Genomic DNA, 8,781 nt, shown 5'->3' with positions numbered 1-8,781 from the left:
ACAACTTAACTTATCCATTGTGAACCATTTAAATAATACCTGGAGTCTAGGCTGCAGTGAGCTAAAGTAAACTTAACTGTGGTTGGTCTATATATAAGAAATAGGAACAAGATACTGACAGCATATGTATTTGTGGACCACGCTCCCACACACACACACACACACACACACACACACACACACACACACACACACACGCACACACACACACACACACACTTAGATTGACACACAGACTTCGTCTTGATGTGAGCTAAGAACAAAATGTTTAATCAGTCTTTTGTGTAAGTATTTGGTTTGGCAGAGTCTGACATTCATTTTTATGAAGGTGCTTTGAATAGCCTCAATCTCTGCTTGCTTACATTTCATGCAGCCTTTAGCACAAGTCCAGCGATGCAGAGAGAGAGCCAGTGCACACTGGCTGAGCATTTTGTGATGGGTGCAGCCTCAGCCCTTCCACACTGGTTCATGCTTAATTTGTGAAAGCTGTAGTTTCTGTTTTATTTGTACAGTCTGTAAAATACTGATTAGGAGAGGGCGGGGGGTAAATACAGAGGTTAATCCTTCAAGTGTGTTTGCTCTGGAAACAGTGCTTCACTTTGATTTGTCCATGTCATGTTGGCCACGTATTACTACATGTATTGTTTCTTCCATGACGCCTATACACACAAAAACATATAAAAGGGTTTACACAGTCATATGTTATCATTATATCTTCCTTAACTGGCCATTCTCTTGACTGATGTATGTGCAGGCTGCGCTTGGATTCCACTGAGGAGAAATGATCGGAGAGCAATACATTTAACACTAGACGCTGTTATTTCATTTTGCCACACTGTTTTCATCAGCAAATCAAAGGAAAATAGCTGGGATGAGATGTTTGCTGAAAAACATAAAAACCCTCATCCCTCATGTGCTATTACTTTAGTCCTTAATGGTTTGTTTCAGTGACACCTACAAAGGATACTAACAATAGAGTCATCACAAACAATAGCCATGAATACAAATTGCAACATAGTAATTACATTTCACTGCTCACTTTCCTCTCAGAGTAATCCTATTCACGCTTGCTTCCTGTTGCTGTTTCTGTAGCTGACCAGTCATATTCATAACAGCAAAGTGCCAAGCTTCAATTATGGATAGAGTAATGCAGATCAGATTTCTCCTTGTGGTATACTTTGTTGAGTTTTGCAGAGTTACACAGCTAATACAGACATGCAGTTTCAGCCTTCTCAGTTTCACTTCATCTCTCCAGCATTCAAGCACTCCCTCCCTCCCTCCCTCACAAAGTTTACTGTTAACTACCAACTTGAGATCTGGATAGCACTTGAGTTGTTTACAGTTGCTTTGCCCATAAAGCAAACCAGGCTAGCAACTTTAAATAAACAACACACAAAGAAGCTAAAAACAAATGCAGACATACTTGCAAACATTCCTCAAACCATCAGATGAGTTTGTGAACATAGCAACTGAGGCGCCAAGATCATAACACTTGGTAAATTTAAACAACTGCTTATTTAGATACATAAGCAGTTTATAATAGCTTTAGCAAAGCTTTGGTTTACAATCAAAGCTGTAGGTGTTTGCTTGTATGATCTTAATTAATGACTAGATGGATCTGGCAACTACAGTTCAGATGAAATATGTACTCAAAATAAGAAATAATGGATGGCAAAATACTGGAAAAATGAAGAATGCTGTATGATGGACAGATTAGTGAGAGGACTGTAGGTGGGTGATTGGTAGATGAATAGATAAGTAGAGTAGGGAATGATATTTTGGATAATAAATGAGTGAGTGGGTGAATGGATAGATAACTGGTAGACAGAATGGATACTAGAAGGCTGATAATGATTATGAGTGGGAGAACAGCTGGATGAAATGATTAGATGTGTAATGACAGGAAGAATTATGGACAGCTGGATGGACAAACAGATTATTAACACTGATTGACAGGAGACCTTGGGATCAAACCACCAAGACCTCGGAGTCTGTTTGATTTGAATTTGCAATCCAGAATTTTTGAATTCCCAGTGGTAATTTTCAACTGGAACATGCCCTCAAGTCGGATTTGCAACTTGGAAAGTTGAAGCGGCCCCACTAACCTTGACTTAACAGTCTAAGGTTCTGGCAGTGCATGTAAATATTAGTAGAACTATAACAACTACTGTTGTGTATTTTTGACTAGTTAAATAAGCCATATGTAGTGCACTGAGCAGACTCCATCCATTACGGTGACACAGCAGTGTTTTTAAATGTAAGAAAACCCCTAAAAAATTGTGCTGCATTGCCACTGATGAGTGAATGGCTAGAATTTTCCAAGAAGAAAAGCAAATCCTGTTTCTACTTGCTTTTCCAACTAACCTTTGACTGTCATCTGACGCAAGTATTGGTGCATCACCAGCAAGTGGTGGACCCGAAGAAAGACGAGTGCTATGTAAGTCTTTGCAAGTGAACACTCACAAAACTCTGGAAACTGATAAATTAAGCCAATCTGGCTGCTTGAGGTTAGCGCCAAAAACTGAGTAATTCCACAGAGTTTTACGTTAAAATGCCCCAAATTGTTTTGAATCTATGGTTAGCTTAACCCCTCATAGCAAGAGTGAGGAGGGCTAACATTTTATATAATTTATCCACCTGGCTGCTGGAGCTAGAGATGTTGCATTGACTAATAGGTGTCCTGACACAGGTAGATGGAACTAGTACCTCCACTTCTGCATCTTTCTGCTGTTTTTATGCTGTTAGAGGTTATAGGGACCTGGAATGGTCCCTGACTGTGCGCATAGTCCAAATTAAAAATGGAAGTAAAAAAAGATGGACTATGAAACAGATGTGCGAACCCCACGATTGCATTTTTCTTGACTTGGCTGCTTGGCAAGTTTAAAAATACAAGAAACACTCCTATTTAGAAATGGTGTGCCATTAAGTGAAGTATCAAAATATATTGCTTACATTGGTCTGTGAATTGTTAAAAAAAAAAAAGGCTGCTATGAAAACAAAGTCTAGCTAAATGTTGCTTGAACAGTATTTTTCCTTTTCTTTTCTAAAGAGAATAATAGCCTATGAGCCAGCTGTTTTTAAGTACAGTAGAGGCAGTGAGTGGACATGAATATAAATCTTCTTACCTGATGAGCATCTTTTTACTTTCAGTTGAATGTCAAAGCAGTTTTCCTGTAAAACATATGACGCATCTCACATCAGCTTGTGCTTTGTTTTCTGCTCAGAAAATGCCATTTCAGATTTAGGACAAAGGAATTTACTGATGTGAAAATTCATTTTCAGGAAGAGAGCGTGAAAAAAACAAACCTCATGTTTCCCTACAGAGTGGCTGAATAATGACATCACTTTGTCTTCACCAGAATTACGAAACATGTGAAGTTCAAAGGTGTTTGAACTTGGTTGTTTTCATCTTTCTTTGTCTTCCTAATTGGAAGCAGATGTTAGCGGTAAAAGATCTGAGTTTAAAGTGGAGGTCAAATCAGATCTCAAGAGATCTTGGAAAAGCTCCCAAAGCTGAATTAGATTATGAAAAAGGTCATATTTAGCATATGGATGAATGCTGCGCACTTGTGTCTGTTGACATGTTTCAAAGGGCCAAGTAAGAGTAGATTAAAAAAAATGCAATAGATGGGGAAAAAAAGAAAAGATTTCTGTGCCTACACAGATTTTCCATATTTGTACGGCACTTCCTTCCTGCTGGTTCTTGTTTTATTTTAACTGAGTGATTCAGGTACTGAAGTCATGGAAATAATAATCACTAAATTATTAAATAAGCCACCACGTATTTTCACCTTCCCATGTCACGGTGGGCTTTGTTTCTTTCTCCTTTCAAATTCACCCTTCATTTGTGTTTTTACATTCGAAAGACCGGTGACGCAAAACACACTCTAATTATGAGCCAGATGCTGACGCAGACCGTAAAGATGTAGGCTCAAGATTGTGGAGAAGATGCTGCTGATCTAATACAGATACAAACCCATGTGCTAAATCCCAAAATACTTTGAAAGAATTTGAGCTCACAATTCATGCCAATTCTGTTAACATTTGTATTTTTCATCCTCACTTACTTTACACAAAGATGTATTGCATATTTCTGTTCTATAAACTGACCACTCTGTTTGAGCACATCATTCATCTTTAGTCCTCAGCAAAACTGCTTTTAGTGAACCATCAATTGTGAATTCCAACAGCCAACTTATATGAACGCTACTAATACTGCCAAGATGAGAGAGAAAAGCTAGAATTATGTCTGAAGCTTGTTTTCGGCATCTGGTCAAGGTAAACTAAATATTAGGGGGGGTTATGTATACTGTTGACTCTGTGTGGTTTAGAGGAAATCCAACTTGTGCACCCAATTCTTTGTTTTTAAAAAATACATCATTAAATACGTATGCTGTAAAGTCATTCCAACCTGGAAAACGAATGGTTCAGCCCAAAATTAATGTGACATTCATGCCAGTGACGAATGTATGAAAACATCTGGCCACAAATGCAAAAGAGGAAACAAGAAGTAAAAACTTAGAACTTTCTTTTTCGTATTCTTTCCATTTTTAAATTCAATCACTTTTTATTGAACTATTTTAAGAAAATCACAGTCAACAACATTTTCCTGCCATTTAGCTACACCCAGAATTATATTGTTAGCAGTTGTGTACACAGAAACGGAAAGGGCTTCCCTGACGATAGACATGCAGCTACAATTCAAAAATAATAAGACAGGCCTGCACTGGCTTACTTTGGTTAATGCAATTCAAATCACAATAGTATATGAAGACGTCTTCACGGCTGATGGCAGCTGTTTATTGGTTGTTTTTTATTTTTTCAAGAGGTCCCTACTGCTTTGTCTTATCTATTTGCAGGACTTGGCTTTACTTTCTGTCCATCAAATTAAAAGCTTTTCAAATAACACAGAGTTTGAAGATTTTTCTTCTCCACCACAACTAATTCCACGTGTATGGATAAATGATTTCCTTTGGGCAGAGACTCCACAAAACTCTTTTTATTCTATGCTTTGCAAAACAAGTAGATCCAGCCTGAAAGACTTTATAGTGTCAGGTTTTGCATCCTGAGTGTGGAGACTTACAGGACTTGCATTAAAAATGATGTTATGGTTTCTTTTTTTAAGCATAGTGAGACCATTGTGGTTGTAAGTTCGGAGAAAGAAGGAAATTAAATACCAGAGATCATACTTAGAAAAATCTAGGCTATTTGGCTGAAGTCTTTAGCAGCCTTAGATGGAAACCGCTCCAGGAACCACAAAGCAAGAGAAAGCACTCAACCTGAAGTGAAATGTCACATAGCCCTTCTTTTGAAGATGGGAAAGGGATACTGAAACTTTACTTTCCATATCTAGTACTTTAACCGTGAGAAGTTTTCATTTCTTGTTTATTCTCTTTAGCTTAACAGTATCATAATCTGAAATGTATGCAAAGTCTTTATTAAAGGTTAAGACAAAGCTAACTATTATTTTGACAGCCTATTTCAAAATAAACATTCAGAAGTTTTAGGGGACAAACACAACATGCATTGGAACTTTGAGCAGAAGGTCCAAGATTGTTTAGTTTTTATAATAAATCATGCTGGCCTGGGAGTTTGAGAGTTCTCTGCAGTATCTCAGCTGTTCCTAATCTTGCACTCTTCTGGACAGAGAGCTCTGATGTTGTGCCTGGAATTTGCTGGAGCCACTCTTTAAGTTTTAGGGTTCCAGCTCCTAAGTGCTCCAATTAATACTTGGACCACTTTGGACTTTTTTTTTCCGGTTCTAGTTGTTCTTTCACCCTCTGATAATTCTCGTGGACCTTCTTCCTGATGTTGTTGTCTGTTGGGATTGTGGTCTTCTGGTCCTTGTCAGTCACCACGATGTTGGTTGGTCCCACGGGACCTGAGCCCTGTTGTTCTCAATGAGCTTTGGCGGTGCCTCAGAACTTCTAATCCAATCTGTCCCAACTTGCATCTCAAATTCTGCCACTGTGTGGTAGATAGCCTCCAGGTCACCTTTTCACAACTTGGGAACTGTTGGCTAGTCAGGTGTATATTGTCTCAGCAAGAGGATTATGCAACAGCTAGATATTTTCACTTCTTTCTTCTATTTTGAGACACTTTATATTTTAAGCCAAAGCACTGATAGTTGGTGGATAACATTAAGATACAAAAGTGAAGAATATATACAACGTGCAGGAGAAACTAAATGTGTTCCGCTTCATGCAAAGCGAGATAGTGTGCCAGGCTTTGCACAGTGTTGAATTATGTCAAAACAGTAGATATGAGGAGAAAGAAGGGGATTCTTGGGAGGTCTTGGAAAGGGAGGTGTTGTGTGAAAAAAATTAAATAAGTTAGAACAACTGTCCAAACACAACCCTAAAATAGATACATTATTTAGGCGTCTGCTTTACACCGTGAAATTTATATAATGCCCACTACCCCACCTCCCTCAGACACAATGATAGTGGAAAGAAATATAATATGTTTCTAAAGCAAAGGGGTGGTTAGGTTACAGCGTACACAAGCATGGGTAGTGGGTGTGGTGCACCCAAGCAAACCCATGCACCTACAATTCACACATACAACACACGCGCATGTTTCTTCATGTGCACAAACAGACCATTTCACCCTCCAACTAAAGATTTCTGTGACTAAGAATATGCTACCCTTTAATGTTCTTCAACAGAAAACACGATTTCTCAAAAAATGATTTCATTCATCTGTTTCCAGTTAGGCTGTCTCATCTCCTTCCTGTCTTGCGCAGCGCATCTTGAGTCAAGTTGGAACGTGATGAAACACTGCCACCGTGTGGACGTGTAAAATGTTTCATGTTGTTTTATTCTGGTGACAGTGTTTGATTATTTGCAGTGTGTGTGCTCGACGGAAATATTCTTTACCTACAATGTAATATGTCAAAGGTATTAGGTATAGAATGACAGGGAAATCCAGAAGTTTTTGTCTAGCAGTGATGAAGTGTACTTTTAATTAAGTGCAAATTTGATGGGCGTACTTGAGCGCTTCAATTTTTTTTAATACAACTTCTACTTTAGTTTCTCTTTAGTAGAAAGTATTGTGCATTTTTGAGCACCGCCTTACTTAAAAAACGTGATTAGAATGTAATAGAATGAATTTAACCCTTAGATGACAGCGAATGCGCACCTGCAGACCATTTACAGTGGGGCAAAAAAGTATTTAGTCAGCCACCGATTGTGCAAGTTCCCCCACTTAAAATGATGACAGAGGTCAGTAATTTGCACCAGAGGTACACTTCAACTGTGAGAGACAGAATGTGGAAAAAAATCCATGAATTCACATGGTAGGATTTGTAAAGAATTTATTCGTAAATCAGGGTGGAAAATAAGTATTTGGTCACCTCAAACAAGGAAAATCTCTGGCTCTCACAGACCTGTAACGTCTTCTGTAAGAAGCTTTTCTGTCCCCCACTCGTTACCTGTATGAATGGCACCTGTTTGAACTCATCATCTGTATAAAAGACACCTGTCCACAGCCGCAAACAGTCAGACTCCAAACTCCGCCATGGCCAAGACCAAAGAGCTTTCGAAGGACACCAGGAAAAGTATTGTAGACCTGCACCAGACTGGGAAGAGTGAATCTACAATAGGCAAGCAGCTTGGTGTGAAAAAATCAACTGTGGGAGCAATCATCAGAAAATGGAAGACATACAAGACCACTGATAATCTCCCTCGATCTGGGGCTCCACGCAAGATCTCATCCCGTGGGGTCAAAATGATCATGAGAACGGTGAGCAAAGATCCCAGAACCACACGGGGGGACCTGGTGAATGACCTGCAGAGAGCTGGGACCAAAGTAACAAAGGTCACCATCAGTAACACACTACAACGGCAGGGAATCAAATCCCACAGTGCCAGACGTGTTCCGCTGCTGAAGCCAGTGCATGTCCAGGCCCGTCTGAAGTTTGCCAGAGAGCACATGGATGATACAGCAGAGGATTGGGAGAATGTCATGTGGTCAGATGAAACCAAAGTAGAACTTTTTGGTATAAACTCAACTCGTGTTTGGAGGAAGAAGAATACTGAGCTGCATCCCAAGAACACCATACCTACTGTGAAGCATGGGGGTGGAAACATCATGCTATGGGGCTGTTTTTCTGCCAAGGGGACAGGACGACTGATCCGTGTTAAGGACAGAATGAATGGGGCCATGTATCGTGAGATTTTGAGCCAAAACCTCCTTCCATCAGTGAGAACTTTGAAGATGAAACGAGGCTGGGTCTTCCAACATGACAATGATCCAAAACACACCGCCCGGGCAACAAAGGAGTGGCTCCGTAAGAAGCATTTGAAAGGAGTGGCCTAGCCAGTCTCCAGACCTCAACCCCATAGAAAATCTGTGGCGGGAGTTGAAAGTCCGTGTTGCTCGGCGACAGCCCCAAAACATCACTGCTCTCGAGAAGATCTGCATGGAGGAATGGGCCAAAATACCAGCTACTGTGTGTGCAAACCTGGTAAAGACCTATAGTAAACGTTTGACCTCTGTTATTGCCAACAAAGGTTATGTTACAAAGTATTGAGTTGTATTTTTGTTATTGACCAAATACTTATTTTCCACCCTGATTTACGAATAAATTCTTTACAAATCCTACCATGTGGATTCATGGATTTTTTTTTTTCCACATTCTGTCTCTCACAGTTGAAGTGTACCTCTGGTGCAAATTACTGACCTCTGTCATCATTTTAGGTGGGGGAACTTGCACAATCGGTGGCTGACTAAATACTTTTTTGCCCCACTGTATGTGCAGCCCTGTTTATAGTTTTCTGT

The sequence above is a fragment of the Astatotilapia calliptera genome, chromosome 14 (assembly GCF_900246225.1).
Source record: "Astatotilapia calliptera chromosome 14, fAstCal1.2, whole genome shotgun sequence".
NCBI classification, from domain to species: Eukaryota; Metazoa; Chordata; class Actinopteri; order Cichliformes; family Cichlidae; genus Astatotilapia; species Astatotilapia calliptera.
Note: the sequence above shows the minus strand (reverse complement) of the source record.